Source organism: Brassica napus, chromosome A5 (genome assembly GCF_020379485.1).
Source record: "Brassica napus cultivar Da-Ae chromosome A5, Da-Ae, whole genome shotgun sequence".
Classification (NCBI taxonomy): domain Eukaryota; kingdom Viridiplantae; phylum Streptophyta; class Magnoliopsida; order Brassicales; family Brassicaceae; genus Brassica; species Brassica napus.
In genome coordinates, this window is record NC_063438.1 from 8,526,006 (window position 1) to 8,541,771 (window position 15,766).

Genomic DNA, 15,766 nt, shown 5'->3' on the forward strand with positions numbered 1-15,766 from the left:
TAAGGGATATTATAAGAGTTGTATAGGTTTATAAATCAACTAAAAGAGTCTATAACCATTTAGAAAGCCTTATAAAATAATTTATAATGGTTTGTATAATAATGGATACGGGTTTATAAAAATAATTTATAAAGTTTATACACCATTATAAAGGATTATAATAAAACAATTTATAAGGATATGTAAAATTTCTGAAGCGGTGGAGCCGTGCTTGCTGTCCACATGTGCCTTAGAATCTGTCACGTATCATCATCTCTTTACAAAGCCTTATAAGGGTATGTAAGATTATTTGTAAGAGTATATAAACCATTAATAATGACATATAAAACAAGTTATAAGATCTATAAATCATTTATAAATGTTTATAAGAAAGTTATGAAATTTTATAAATAATTTATAAGAGGTATGTATACTATTAATAAGGGTTTATAAAAACTTTATGAAAGCCTTATAAAACAATTTATAATGGTTTGTATAATAATATATAAGGGTTTATAAGAGTATGTAAATAATTTATAAGGGTTTATAAAAATAATTTATAAAGTTTATACACCATTATAAAGGATTATAAAATAATTTATAAAAGTATGTAAAATTTCTGAAGCGGTGGAGTCTTGCTTGCTGTCCTCATGTGCCTCACAATCTGCCACGTATCATCATCTCTTTACAAAAGTATATAACTATTTATACAGGTTTATAAAACTATTTAAAAGGGTGTATTAAACTATTTACAAGAACATATAAGCTATTTATAAGTCCATTATTAAAAGTACAACTCGACGATTTATAAGTTTTTATTAAGAAGTTTTTAAAGAAGAGTTGATTGTATATGTCTATACAAAACACATAAATGTTTGAACTTGAGAAGTCTTGTGAGGAATGCTAGGCAGAATGAGTGTAAGAAACTCAAAGTGATTTATAAGCGTTTATAAATTTATTTACAATGGCTTATAAGGTAATTTTTCTAAAATCCCTCCAAAAGATAATCAACACAAAAAAGACATATCTGGTGAAAGAGCCACGTCCTTCAACAAGGGATATATTGCTTTAACATAGTCTGAGAACATCAAGGCTTCTCCATATCTCACTCTTCTATAAAAGAAACAATTGAAACCAAACTCACTTACATGTCCAACTAATATCTTCAACTATGCAACTACTAAAAGAGAGATACAATTGTTTTAGTATAAGAGATGTCTAAAGAAGATGAGAGAGAAGAATGTACTAAGAAGCCAACTCTGCAACTTTTATAAAGCGTTATAAATACGTAATTCTTTGATAGCACAAACCACATTCTTCTTCAGAGTCTCTCTTGCCTCTTCAAACAGCTCACCAACCTCGTAAATTTTCAAAATCTGAACAAAAGCCAGTCACATATTATTTCTACGCATCAGCATTCACTTCCAAAATAAGATTCAAAAATAGTATGCTTTCGTAACTCAACAAACTCATCCTTCATCTCCACTGCTTCTGTAGATATTATACACAAAACAAGACATAAAAAATAAATCTCACAAAGTATAAATAGAACGTTACACTACCAAAACACCAACGTTCCACCTCATATACTGCACATACTAAAACATTGCTAGTCAAACTACAAATAATAGCATTGTATTACCTTAAGGAAGTGAGATACTTAGATATGCATATCACCACACATATTCTCCACAACATCCTTTAAATCCAAAAGCTGACAACACACATTTTTAATTCTCTGCAACATCACCAAATCAACCAAGAGAAGAAGTAATCATGGAATAATTATACTCTTAGGTTAGTACCTTCTCATGAATTAAATAATTATATAAATCTGAAAACTATGACAATAAATCAACCAAATCAATAATTGTACTCTTACGTTAAGCTTTGTGTCTTTTGATTGCTAACAGATCAACAGTAAGATTTGAAAGGACCCAATTTATAAGATCTTATAAATATGAGATCTGAAAACTTCACTTGAAAAACTTCGTCTTCTTTCTTAGAAACATATCGATTTTGATAAATCAAGCTAAAATTACAGAAAGAGGCAAAAATCACCATATACTATCATCTTACCTTTGTTAGTGTTTCTTAGGCGTTGGGAGAGAGATCGTCTCGTTCGTCTGAGCTTGTCGAGTCTGTCAGCTTTGCCGTAGAACTTCTCGGCATCGTCAGATCTCGCCGGAAAACTCGTTAGCGTCGTCATATCTCACCGGAAACTCATCAGCATCAGGAGAGAGATCGTCTCATTCGTGTTTCGCCAGAGAATTCATCAGCATCGTCAGATTTCGCAAGAGAGCTCGTCTTCGTTGTCAAAGCTCGCCGGAAAACTCGTCAGAATCACCGGATCTCGTCGGATTGATTATCGGATAGTGGAGAAGAAGATAATAGTTGTAGTTTTAATTAGATAGGGGCATAATTGTATTTTGCCTATTAAAATTTTAATGGTAAAATTGGTTAAGGTATTAATGAAAAATGGTACATTGAAAGTGGTATTTGTGGCAATTCCCCTTGAATAATTGAAAATTCAGTAACTATTACATATATAATTAAATTGGTGAAACATATAAATAAATTTTATTAATCCAGCAATATTTTTTTATTTGATAGGATATATAGTTAAATTTAAATGATATTAACATATATAAAATATTTTTAATTTTACTGTCTATTAAATGATATTTTCTACTCATATGGTTTTTTTGATCATTTGTATCTATTATAGCAAAACATTTAAAATACTGATAACAAAATTTTCATTGTGAGAGAAGTATTTTTAGTAACTTTTAATTTTTAAAAACTTAAGTTGTTAATTTTTTTCAAAGCTTTTATCAAAAGAAATTGTTTAAAGTAAATTTTGAAATTAAAATATTTATATATTTTATATGGTATATAGTTTAATTTAAAATAATATATATATATATATATATCCTTTAAGCTTAATAATTAATTAAATTAGACTATTTACTTATATGATTTTTTAATCATTTGTATCTTGTCATAACGAAAATTTTAAACTATGGATCATAAATTTTGAATGTGAAAATTTTATCAGTTTTAGTAATTTATAGTCATTTTAAAAAATTTAAAATATAACATATTCAGAAAAATCTAAATTTTTTTATATGGTTAATGTAGTTTTTTAATTTATTTTAATAGTTTAAAATTAAAGAAATATGATAGAAGATACACTAATTTTTATCAAATTTTTATTATTTAAAATCATTAATTGTCATATATACTTTAGTCACATTAGGTAATTTTGTAACTTTTATTTAAGAAAATAATAAAGAACAATAATAATGAATTTATGGTTAGTTTAATAAAAATTTTATTATATAATTAGACGGACCAACATATTTCTTTAAAGATTCTAAGAATCATCATAGTGATGACACCTGGCTACAAAAATGTTGTAATGTTTCTCAATTAGTATATAAGAGATATGAGGTGCTCCTTTAAGTTGTGTGGTGGCCTTACTCTCTTCTGGCGGCGTCAGTTGTTGAGCTCCACCGACGCGTGTTGACTTCCAGTCTTGACTTGGCGCGTGGAGTCGTCCATACTCAGGCGTCATCAGTTCAGGCAGTCTTCTCCAGTCTTTGTCTCTCTCATTCCATGGCTTTGGCGTGTGAGAGCCATCACCGGTGTAGCGCTATTCTTGGTGATGGTCAGAGAGTTTGGTTTGTGTCTACTTGCAACCGTTCTATCACTGGTTGCTCTTTCTCTTTGCAGGATGAAGAATCATCTATAGTCTTTAGAGGTGGATCGCGTGGGGTTTTGCAGAGATTTGTCGGTCATCGGAGCTCCGATTTAACCTTTTGTGATGGCGTTTTGGAGAGCTCCATCCCAGTGTCGTGGTGGTGTCGCTTGGTCTATCTTCACAGGAAATATCTTTTTCTTCTGAGTTGCTCTTTCCCTCCTCGACAAAGCGGCTCCTTCTCATCTCGTCTTTATCTGGGCCAGGGCTGATTATATCTTAATTCTCTCAGGTATGGAGTACCCTGTTCCTCCTTCGCAATGGTGAGCTTCAACTTATGTGGTGGATTAGACTGTGGAAAAGAGTTGGATGCCTTGGCTCCTTAACAGGATTAACAGCAACTGAGAGGTGATGGAAATGTGTGCTCCGGGGTTGCTCAAACCAACCTGACAGTGTATGCTAGCAGTTTTAAACCTTTTGGTTGTGTAGTCGTACCGTTATTTTGCTTATTTTCCCAGTTGTATATGTCACAATTCCCATATCTTGGGTTGATTTTAAATAAAATATTTATATTTATATATATTTTTAAAACTTGATATATCTTAAGACATTATTTTTTAATATTTACGTTTTTGTTAGTTAAAATTATTATATACAATCAGGGCCGGGCCTGAATACAAACCAGTAAAGCATGTGCTTTAGGGCCGGAGACAATAAATATTTGTTGGGGCCAAAAATTACAGAAATCTCATGTAGCTCTATTGGTATAAGCGGCTGATACTGCAATTACATACCATGGTTTGAACCTCCATTGATGCACTATTTAGTATTTTTGCGAATTTTAAAATTTAAAGGGCCAAAAAATAATTTTAGCTTATGGGCCAATAATTATCAGGCACGGTCCTGTATACAATGGTTGGTCATAGCTTGTGATCGTTAGGTTTTTCTTTTTGTTAAGATTACATTTTAATAAGTTCGCTTGCACTTTGGAAATATGAGTTGTTTTGTCTTATAGTTAAGGTAATATAGTATTTAGGCTATTTTGGATGTTTAATTAAGATAATGATTTGACATAATATAATTGGTGATTAACATCCTATATAAACAAAATTTTCACATTGTTAAGAATAATAAATTTAAATAGTATTTTGTCATGTTTTGTTTGGTTGTTTAACATCCTATGTGGATATCTTCAATGGCTTATAGTTTCAACTTTTATATATAGACTAGATTTTAAATTCGCACTACGTGTAATTTTGTATTAATAATTTAGTTTATTTTTATAATAATTTTAAATCTCACTAATATATAATCTTTGTTTTTGTATAAATTTATTTAAATATAAATGTATTAAAATATTATTTTCTGCCATTCTACTTATGTATTCTATAAAATTATAGCTTTAAGCTAATTACTTCTTAGATATTTTTTTTGTTTTATAACTGAATATATTATGTGTATAAAGGTACTTATAATGTTTATAAAATATATTTTGAATTTTTTTAAAACTATTATGTATATTTCTCGACACATATAACTGTTAATACACTTTGTATAAAACATTATCATCATTTTACCTATCATCTTGCTCGATTAATCTATTTGCATAATATTTAATGTCTAATGATTTTTACCGTACATTTTATTATTCTTATCATAAATTTTAATCATACACTAAAGTAACCTATCATAATTCTTGTTAGTCTTAGATAAAATGTATGAATTTGTTTTGAAATTTTAGAAAATATTACACTTTTGATAAGACTCTCACTGGCTTATCCATCCAACTAACTGATGTGCGTCTTTAGACTTTTTATTTTATATATATTATTTTCTATATATCCTTTTGATCAAAAGAACATGTTTGAAATGATAAATAAAATTCTTATTAACATTATAGTGTTTCACATAAAGTGGATTATTCTTATCAATGGTTCTTTTTAAAATATCTTTTTGTGAATGTATTGAAAACGAAAGAATGAATTAACTCGGTAAAAAAAAACTGAAACTATCCATTGTTTATAAACAAAACTTGTATAACCTATTATAAAATAAATGATTATTTATAGTGTACACAACTACTTCGGAAAAAATATATTCAATTTCATGTTAATCTTGTTTTGTTTTATTAGTAAAGAAATATTTATATTAATTATATTTTTTCAATATATACTTATATTTCTATGTTTTAACATACTCAAAATTCAAAAAATAGTTTTTTAATTAATTTCCTTGCCGTTCTTCCAAATAATTGGCATGTATATAAAGTTATTATTTTAAAAAGATTCCCTATGTTTGTTTACAGTATTTGATATTGAATTATTTTATTTTAAATAAGTGGATTTTGAAAATCTTGGTAACTTTGAATTCTGTATGTAGCTTTTGGATAACTTTCAAATTATATGTGTTTTAAGTTCCTACTAGATTCTGACCCGCGCCTGAAAAGCGCGAGTTTATTTTTGGTTTTAATTTTTTTTAATGAATTTCTATATGAAATAGTATATAAGTCTTAGAACATTTATCCGGAACCTAGGAACCAACAGAAAAAACCAAAAACAAAATTGAACTGAATTTCATGAATACCCGACTAGATGTTTTATCTCTTGAATCAAAAAATTGAAACCAAACCGAAAACCAAATGGGTATATGTATTTTTAAAATAAAAATGATTTACCTACAAATATTAATTATATTTAATTTCTAAATAAACAAATATCCTAAAAATACTATTTATAAAACAAATTACCCAAAACCTAAATTATCCTAATATTTTTTATTCGAAATGTAAGCAGTGTTTCCATATCCGATCCGCTGTCAAGCCAGTAAAACAGGTGGTCATATATAATTCAGAGATGCTTATGTTCTTCATGTAGCATTCTATGAGAGGTTATACCAACTGATATATTTTCACAAAATTCAGATTTAATGAAAATTCATTAATTAAAATCTGATAAAAAACTGTTATTAACCTGTGAACCAATATCGGTTTACCCGCTAAGAACCCATAAAAATTTGATAATATTTTCTTATTATTTAACGTCTCATATATTTTATAATAGTACATAAAACTGAATAAACTATTTGATTTGTTTTATAAGGTAAGTGCGTTGTTTTTATGTTATGCATTTTAATTTATATGTTTCTAATTATTGTTTTAAAGTTACATTTATGAATTTTGGAATTAAAATTAGTTATGATTTTTTTATATAAAAAATAGAACAATGTTATTACGCATTTGAACAAAAATATGTTATAACATAAATTAGATATGAGAATACAAAATTTATTATCCTGATCATGGTTCCCTTACATATTTATTAAACTTTTAGACTTTGGATAAGGGTTTAGGGTATAAGGATCCATAGGATATCAATGATACACGATACACATGAGTTTTTATTATATGGTATATGACATATATGGATTTATTTTATTCAATATTATAATGTGACATTGTGTGTAAATGTGGCGAGATAGAAGAACGTGTTGGTAAAGATATATTTTGATTTTGAAATTAATTAAACCAAACCCGAGCATAAATCATAACTAACCGTATTTGCTTTGATATTAGATATCAGATTTATTAAGATTAGTTGCATTAAAAGGTCAAAATAAGAACATTTATTATGATATAGTTAGAAAAATATAAAGTAGAACAAAAAATAATAATTAGTTAATAATGGGTGTAACAGCCTTTTCACGTAGATTTTTAGATAGTTCTCTTTTAATAATATATAGATTCAAACTTTTGAATCAAGTTGTAAAAGGCAGGATTGCTACTTTTAAAAAAAATCTTTCTTAACCTAGTATTTTAAACCTATTGAATAGTTCAAATTAATTCTCAATGTGAGGTTCAGTCCACAAATTGATTATTTTCTGGATATTCAAATGAGGCCCTATATATTTATGTAATGAAAATTATAAATTTTATACATAATAAATTTATTTTAACATGTGCTATAATATATGTTTAAATTTGTATAAATTTTATATTTTTAAATTTTAAATTTTAAGTGAACTATATATAATTAAAAAAAATCAAACATAATTTGCATAAACACATAGTTGTTTTTAAAAAGATTAACATAATATTTTTGATATAAATATTCGATGTTGTCTGATACCATAGAACCTTATATGCAAAAACTATTTACGCTACAATTGTAAAACTATGAGATTAATATGATATAAGGCCATCATTTATTATATTTTCCTATTCAGTGTGGTATATGTTCGTAAAGTTTGAAGAAAATATATTTTTGTTAATGGAAATGATCCATTAGATAATAACATGTGGCCCTAATCATAAAAATTTGAATCTAACGAAACCTAACAAAACAAACACGTAGTATTTTGACATAAATGAAAACGTAGTCCGGTTTGCTACGCCATGGTATTCTACGGGTTGTTATTAAAACTGATAGGTTTAAGTTTTTTTTTTGAACGAATATAGGGTTAAGTTATGATTTATTTGCTTGTATATAATAGATTAAATTAATAATGAAAGGGTCCAAACAATCTTTTTAAGTAGATTTATTAAAACTCCTTCCCTTTTAATAGTATTGATAGCTTTGATTTTCAAGTTTTTGTGCTTATAAGAAAATAATATTAGTTTTATGTTAAATGTTAAAGTAATATGTCAAGTTACTTCCTTTATTTTTAGTTTACTTTAACTAATATGTAACTATTTTTTTATTTTGAATGATTTTTTTTTGTTGAAAATAATGATATTTTAGAAACTAGTAAGCTTTTTTATTGATTTTTCATATTTTGACTGGTGGTTTTAAATCATTAGAGGCCACATTGAGTGATTTATAGACTCAAATTTTGTATAGCATATATCTTCAAAAAAAAAATCTTTGAAACAAAATTTACAATTTCATTTTTTAAAATACTTTTATAAAAGTTTTATAACTTTATTATAAATTTAGAGGATTATTTATAGTCTATATACAACTAATTTGGAAATAAAAACAATGCTATCTAAATTCATGTATATTAGATGTTTGAGTATTACGATTGGTGGTTTTATACCTTAGGTGGACGCTCTCAATGGTTTATAGCCTCAACTTTTATATAGTATAGATTGCACTGGACCACTAAACAATATCAAAAGAATAAATTAGAAAAATATCATACGATAAAGCCTGATTTTTCCGTGAAATTTCGTTTAAACTAGAAAAGGCCTCCGGTCCAAATTAGTCCAAAATTGGGTTCAATACAGCATAATTAGAAAGAGAAAGGGCTTGCTTCGGTAATTCAGAGGCCTCGATGTCAGCGACCGAGAAAGATGAGAAAGCTATATCTCGACAAAAACAGAGACGATCTGCTGAATATCGTTGATGATACCACATATTTTCTTCACCTAAATGTCATTGTTTATATCTCTGATGAGCGTTGAGCTGTCAGAAAGCATCATGAGCCTGATATGTTGGTTATTTTATGAGTTTTTGTTGTTGAAAAAAACAATAACATTAACTGAAATGACATGTCAAAAGCTTTTTTTATGATTGGCTGATTTCATCAGATGATGTGGACACTAGATGTTGAACTTATTGTCCTTTTAGTATTAGTAGACTTTGGTCCCCTTCGTTCGTATAGTTTTGATAAACATAATAGCAAGTATGTCGCTGAATTTAATTTCAACTAGAGATTAATCCGCACACCAATGTGGATACTATTTTTTCTTTATAAATTAGTATTTTGTTTTTAATCATTAGTGTTATATATTTTCTATGTGTCATCATATAATTAATTGTATAAGTACTTGAATATTTTTAGGTTCATATACATCACAATCGAACATGAATCAAATCGGGTAATATGGTTACTTTTGGTTATTTGGTTATTTTTAGGTTAATATAGTTAGTTTTAGTACAAATATCTAAACCTAGTTCAGATACATTAGTTTGGATATTTTTATGTTTCTATACATCAAAAATGAATCCATCCAAACTTGGGAAGACCCAACTTTAAACCAGTAAAGATAATTAATGAAGCAGTTAAAAACAATGAAAAATTAATGTAAAAGATATAATAAAACAATTAAAAATAGGTAACTACATTCTTGTGTACTTTTTTAGTAAATGATGTCAATTTAGTTAGAAAAAAAATAATAAATGAAGTTGTAACAATTAATTAAAAAACAGAATGAAAACCTGTAAAAAAATCATTTAAAATAGACAAGTATTGTTTTGTGCTTTAGTTTCAATAGAAAAGAAATGTCACCATCTTTAGAAAAACTTACATCTAGACACACATTTTAACTTTCTATTTACACTTAGAGACACAATCCACTTGCCACACACTTTTTGGTTATCTATTGTCACTTATACCCTTTAGTATTCTTTTTTTTACCTTTTAATACTCTCTCTTGTTTCTTTCTCATCTCTTTATCCTAACTAATCAAATTTTTTTCTCTTTCTAAAAATAGACATGTCTTTGTGGGGTTGATATAATACTTATATTGAGATCCATCTAAAAGACACATTCTATCTTTCCTTTACGTCTGAAGACACAATATTATTTGACACACTTTCTCTTGTACGGTGTGCTATTTTCAGACCAAAATTGTCTTGCTTTTGACAAAAGAGAAAGCGCTTGGTTTGAGGTAGCTAACTATAAGGAAATTGGTTTATGGATGTTTACAATAAATTGAATATTTATTACGAGACTAGTTAGTTGTATGGGATGTAGTGAATTACTTTTGGCTGTTAGATCTGTTTTCGTAGAAGAAGATCCAACGGTCTAGGATTAGCTTGATAGTGATTTTTTAATGACTAAAGTTCCCCCATCACCTTTTATTCATCATTATTTAATACTTTCAATATGTAAATATATAAAATAAAATATTGACGTTAAAATAAAATATTTTTTATTTTTATTTTGACATCCATATGTATATATATTATAATACTTCAATTTTTTTAGTATATATTAACATTGTGGACAGTTTTCTGGTGGATACATATGTTGTGGACAAGTCACGTCACTACAAGAAAACGTAGCAGTAACAACGGCGTTTTACGAGGAAATAATTTCCTCGTAAATTTACATACGCTTTACAACGCAATTACGACGAGACATAACTTCGTCGTAAACTCCATGGTAATTTACGACGAAACGTTTTCGTCGTAAAGTCAATGTAAGTTTACGACGAAAGTACATGGAATGCGAAATAGTTGTAAACGTTACATCGACATTACAACGAATCGTGTTACCGTTATATAAAGGTGAAAACGTGTATTCAATGTGCTTTAACTTACCTAAATTCGTTGTAAACGCGTTGTAAATTTTCTATGTAAAATCCATGTAAAACTTACCATATTTCTCTATATATATGTCATTTCCCACAACTCTCTTCCTCACAACACACAACTCTCTTCCTCACAACACACAACTCCTCATTCAGCCACCAATTACTATTTCGAAGATAACGATAACGAACATGAGTCATTCGTCTGTCTGCCATTCAGTGGAGCGACAAGGAGAAAATGGAGGGAAGTGCAGTTGGTTTATACTTGAGTGGAACCTCCGACCATCGTCAAAGGTTCCTCTCAAGTACAAACCAGCTGCATTTCCGTCCACTTTCTCCTTGTCGTTCCACTGAATTGGCAGACAGACGAACGACACAGGTTCCTTATCGTTGTCTTAGAAATAGTAAATGGTGGGTTAACAATGCAATTACGACGAATCCAACGAAACCAAATTTCGTCGTAAACGCCATGTAATATTACGACGTAAGTACGTCGAAAAGAAAACTTTACATCGATATTACAACGAATCATGTTACCGTTATATTTAGGTGAAAAACTTATCGAAGTTCGTTGTAAAGTCGTTGTAAAAAAACTATGTAAAATCCATGTAAAAGTTTCCTTGTAAAATCGTTGTTATATTTCAACTACCCAACTCGAAAATTTCTCTATATATATGTCATTTCCCACAACTCTCTTCCTCACAACACACAACTCTCTTCCTCAGAAGACCCAAACGGAAAAAAAAATTTTTTTAAAAAAATAGAAGAAAAAATGGTCGGTGGCGGTAGTATTTACGAGTTACGAAGTTGGATGTATTTGCACAAAGATTCCGACGGGAGAGTGACGAATGCATTTCTGAACGGGCTAGAGACATTCATGCACCAGGCGGGCTGTACACCGATCACGCAGGAAAGCGGTAAGATGTTCTGCCCATGTTCAAAATGCAAGAATTTAAAATTTGCACGTAGTGAAACTGTATGGAATCATTTAGTAAACAGAGGATTTACACCACAGCACTACATTTGGTATCAACATGGAGAGGGTTATGGGGGAAATGAAGCTAGTAGTAGTAATGCTAATTTTGAGGATGCTCATCATAATGAAGAACTGAATCATGTGCATAATGAACATAATTATCATCAAGAGGAGCAGATGGTAGATCATGATAGGGTTCAAGATATGATTAGTGATGCATTTTTAGAAACAACTACAACAATAGCAGATGGAACTGGAAATGTAGAAGAACCTAATTTGGATGCAAAAAGGTTTTATAAAATGCTAGATGCTGCAAATCAACCAATCTACACTGGTTGTAGAGAAGGTCTCTCTAAATTGTCTCTAGCAGCTAGGATGATGAATATTAAAACGGATCATAATTTACCTGAGAATTGCATTGATGCATGGGCGGAGTTGTTTAAAGAGTATTTGCCAGAAGACAACGTGTCTGCTGAATCTTATTATGAGATTCAGAAATTGGTTTATAGTCTTGGGTTACCCTCGGAGATGATTGATGTTTGCATCGACAACTGCATGATCTACTGGAAGGAAGATGACAAGTTAGAAGAGTGTCGATTCTGCAAAAAACCACGATTCAAACCGCAAGGCCGTGGGAGGAATAGGGTACCGTACCAAAGGATGTGGTACCTACCAATTACAGACAGATTGAAAAGATTATATCAATCTGAGAGGACTGCTGCGTCGATGAGGTGGCATGCCAAACATGTCCAGAGAGATGGTGAGGTTGCACATCCATCAGACGCAAGAGCGTGAAAACATTTCAACAAGGTACACGGAGATTTTGCTACAAATATTCGGAATGACTATCTTGGGTTATGCACCGATGGATTTAGTCCATTTGGAATGTCTGGTAGACAATATTCTTTGTGGCCAGTCATTCTTACGCCGTATAATTTACCGCCGGATATGTGCATGGAACAAGAATTTCTATTTTTGACCATATTAATCACAGGTAATATATCTCATACTATTATATTAATTAAGTAAGTGTTTAAGAATATATATATATATATGTTTTTTGCAGGTTGATTATGACGATCCTTATTATCCCGTATGGTTTCACGAATTGGTTCAAGGTCCAGTTGCAAAGGTCACCACATCACCTATGTATTTCACACGAGGATTTACCTTTCACACATACGAGTATGGGAGACATCGGGCAACGAGTAACTACGGAATATGTGTGAAAGGTGAAACAGACTTTTACGGGATATTGCAGGAGATTATTGAAGTGGAATTTCCGGGGTTATTGAAGCTAAAATGCGTCCTCTTCAAATGTGAATGGTTCGATCCTGTTGTGAACCGAGGGATTCGGTATAACAAATTTGGTGTTGTGGATGTCAATTTTGGGAGAAGATACAACAAATTTGAGCCTTTCATTTTAGCTTCACAAGCCGAGCAAGTTAGCTTCCTTCCTTATCCTCGGCTTCGAACTTTCGGGATAAACTGGGTAACTGCTATCAAAGTTACACCTCGTGGACGCATTGTCGTTAGAGAAGAACCGCCCTTGCAAGAAGAAGACGCTATCACTGAAGTTGAGGTACCAGAACAACCAACTGATGAAATCCTTTTGATCGACCCGCAAAACTTTCAATATGAAGATATTCCCGAAGATGCGACAGATGAAGCACGTGAAGACGAGTTCGAGAGAAGCGACGATGATGATTGTAATGATAGTGATGAGAACGAAAACGATTTAGAGTGATGTAATAGTGATGAGAACGAAAACGATTTAGAGTGATGTAATATATGTATCAAATGTTGGATTTCTCTATTGTAACATTTTCTAAAAGAAAGAGTAAGAAGTAGTATGAAATAAGATATGATGTTAGATGATATGTGACTTTGGGGTTTAGGGATTTCATTCTCGGTGTTTAGGGTTAAGCGTCGTAATTTCGTCGTAAATGGAAAAACGCGGGCCTGGTAATTTCGTCGTAAAACGAAAAACACGGGCCTGGTAATTTCGTCGTAAATGAAAAAACGCGGGCCTGGTAAATTCGTCGTAAATGGAAAAACGCGGGCCTGGTGAATTCGTCGTAAAATTACGTCGCTTTTACGACGAATCCTAATCTATATAAGGGGACGCCGAGAGCGAGGCTGCCTCGCTCATTCCTCCCAAATTCCTTTGCTCTCTCTAAGGTAAACTCTCTCTTCTCTCTTTTTTTTTTTTTTTTTAAATTAGTTTAGGTGATTAGTTAGGTAACGGAATTAGTTTAGGTGATTAGTTAAGTAATTAGTTTAGGTGATTAGTTAGGTAACAGAATAATATTTTTATTATGTCGTAATTGATTAAATTTATTTTAGTTTTTTTAGATGGCTCCTAGAAGAAAATCCAGAGCACCTAGCTATAGAGATTTGTTTGGCGACGATGGTTCCGGTACATCTTCTTCCTGTCCATCGTCTTCCGGTCCATCATCCTCCACCGCAGTTCCAGACTCTCAGCCTTCTCAGAGAGTTGCTTGGAGTCCTCCTCCACCGCAGATGCCTCCACCGCAAATGCCTCCACCGCATATGCCTCCACCTCCTCCTCCAGCGGCTGCACCTGAGCCTGTCCCAGAAGGTGCAGTTCATCCGGATTTGCGTGTGCCTTCATATGCCCCATTCGCGAGATATACGGTAGAGGATTTGCTTGCCCAGCCTGGACGGGAGGGTTTGGATGTTCTAGACCCCGATAGACCCCGAGGAACTTATTGGTAAGTTATTAATTTTTATTACATTAAAATTTAAATTATTTTTATTTTTAAACGGTTAAATTGTTTTCCTTTCAGGTTTGGGGCTAACAACCGTGTTGGCCGGAGCGTTTCGAAAACGATTAAGGGTTACTACGACGGGGCATATCCGAACTGGAGCAAGACTCCAAATCACGTTAAGATCACTTGGTTTAAAATGTTTGCGGTAAGATTTTTAAATTTAATTAAATTTTCACTTTTAAATATGTATATATTTTTTAAATATTATTATTAATTGTAATTTTTTCAAATTTTTTGTGTTTCAGCAAAAGTGGCATTGGTCTTTGGGAATCACCGAGATGGTGAAGGCGGAATTCGTTGCAAAAGCAAAGATCCGCCTCTGCAACACAGTCTCCGATTGGAAGGACAAGTGGGAGCTCGACGGGTATGAGGGAAAGCCCACTGAGCTCACGAAGGATGTGTGGGATGGCCTCATCGCCTACTGGAAGCACCCCTCTTCGATCAAAAAGGCCAATTCGTGCTCGGCTTCTCGAAGAACGAAGGATAAAGATGGTAATTTGCCCATGCTTCACAGAACCGGCCAAAAACCACATGCAGGCATCCGTCTAGAAGTTGTAAGTTTTGTTTTTAAATATTTATTTTAAAATATTCAATTAATATAATTTTTAATATTTTTTTTTTGTAGTTGGAGAAGACGGGAGTCTTACCATCTCTGTCTGACCTATTCAAGATGACTCACGCCACATCCGACGGAGTTTTTGTGGATCCTGCATCTGAGAAACTCGCTCAAGCAGTGGCTACTCGGATTGAAGAACGGGAGACGCAACTAACTCAGGAGTCTCCCCATGGATTACCCGTCACATTGTCCACCGAAGAAGCCGACAGAATCTTCGAAGAGGTAGTACAACTAAAAATTTTTGTTTACATTATTTTTAATAACTATATTAATATATGTTTTAATTTTATAGCTGGCTCCTAGAAAGAAGGGACGAATAGTCGGTATAGGCTCTGTTAACCAAGTTGCAAGGGCAACTTCGTCATACACTTCGAGACGGGATGAAGAGACTTCTCAGATGAAAGCTCGAATGGATAGCCAGCAGGTTCGTTTAGACTCTCTTGAGGAT

General features: G+C 31.4%; 1 long non-coding RNA gene across 1 annotated transcript; it reads right to left on the reverse strand.

Moving 5' to 3' along the window:
- Positions 1 to 1,003: 1,003 nt before the first annotated feature.
- Positions 1,004 to 2,633, reverse strand: LOC106428203. Its single transcript, XR_007339739.1, has 2 exons — positions 1,622 to 2,633; positions 1,004 to 1,470 (listed from the first exon to the last, which is right to left on the reverse strand). It is a non-coding gene; the product is annotated as an uncharacterized LOC106428203 (long non-coding RNA).
- Between the last annotated feature and the right edge of the window lie 13,133 nt (positions 2,634 to 15,766).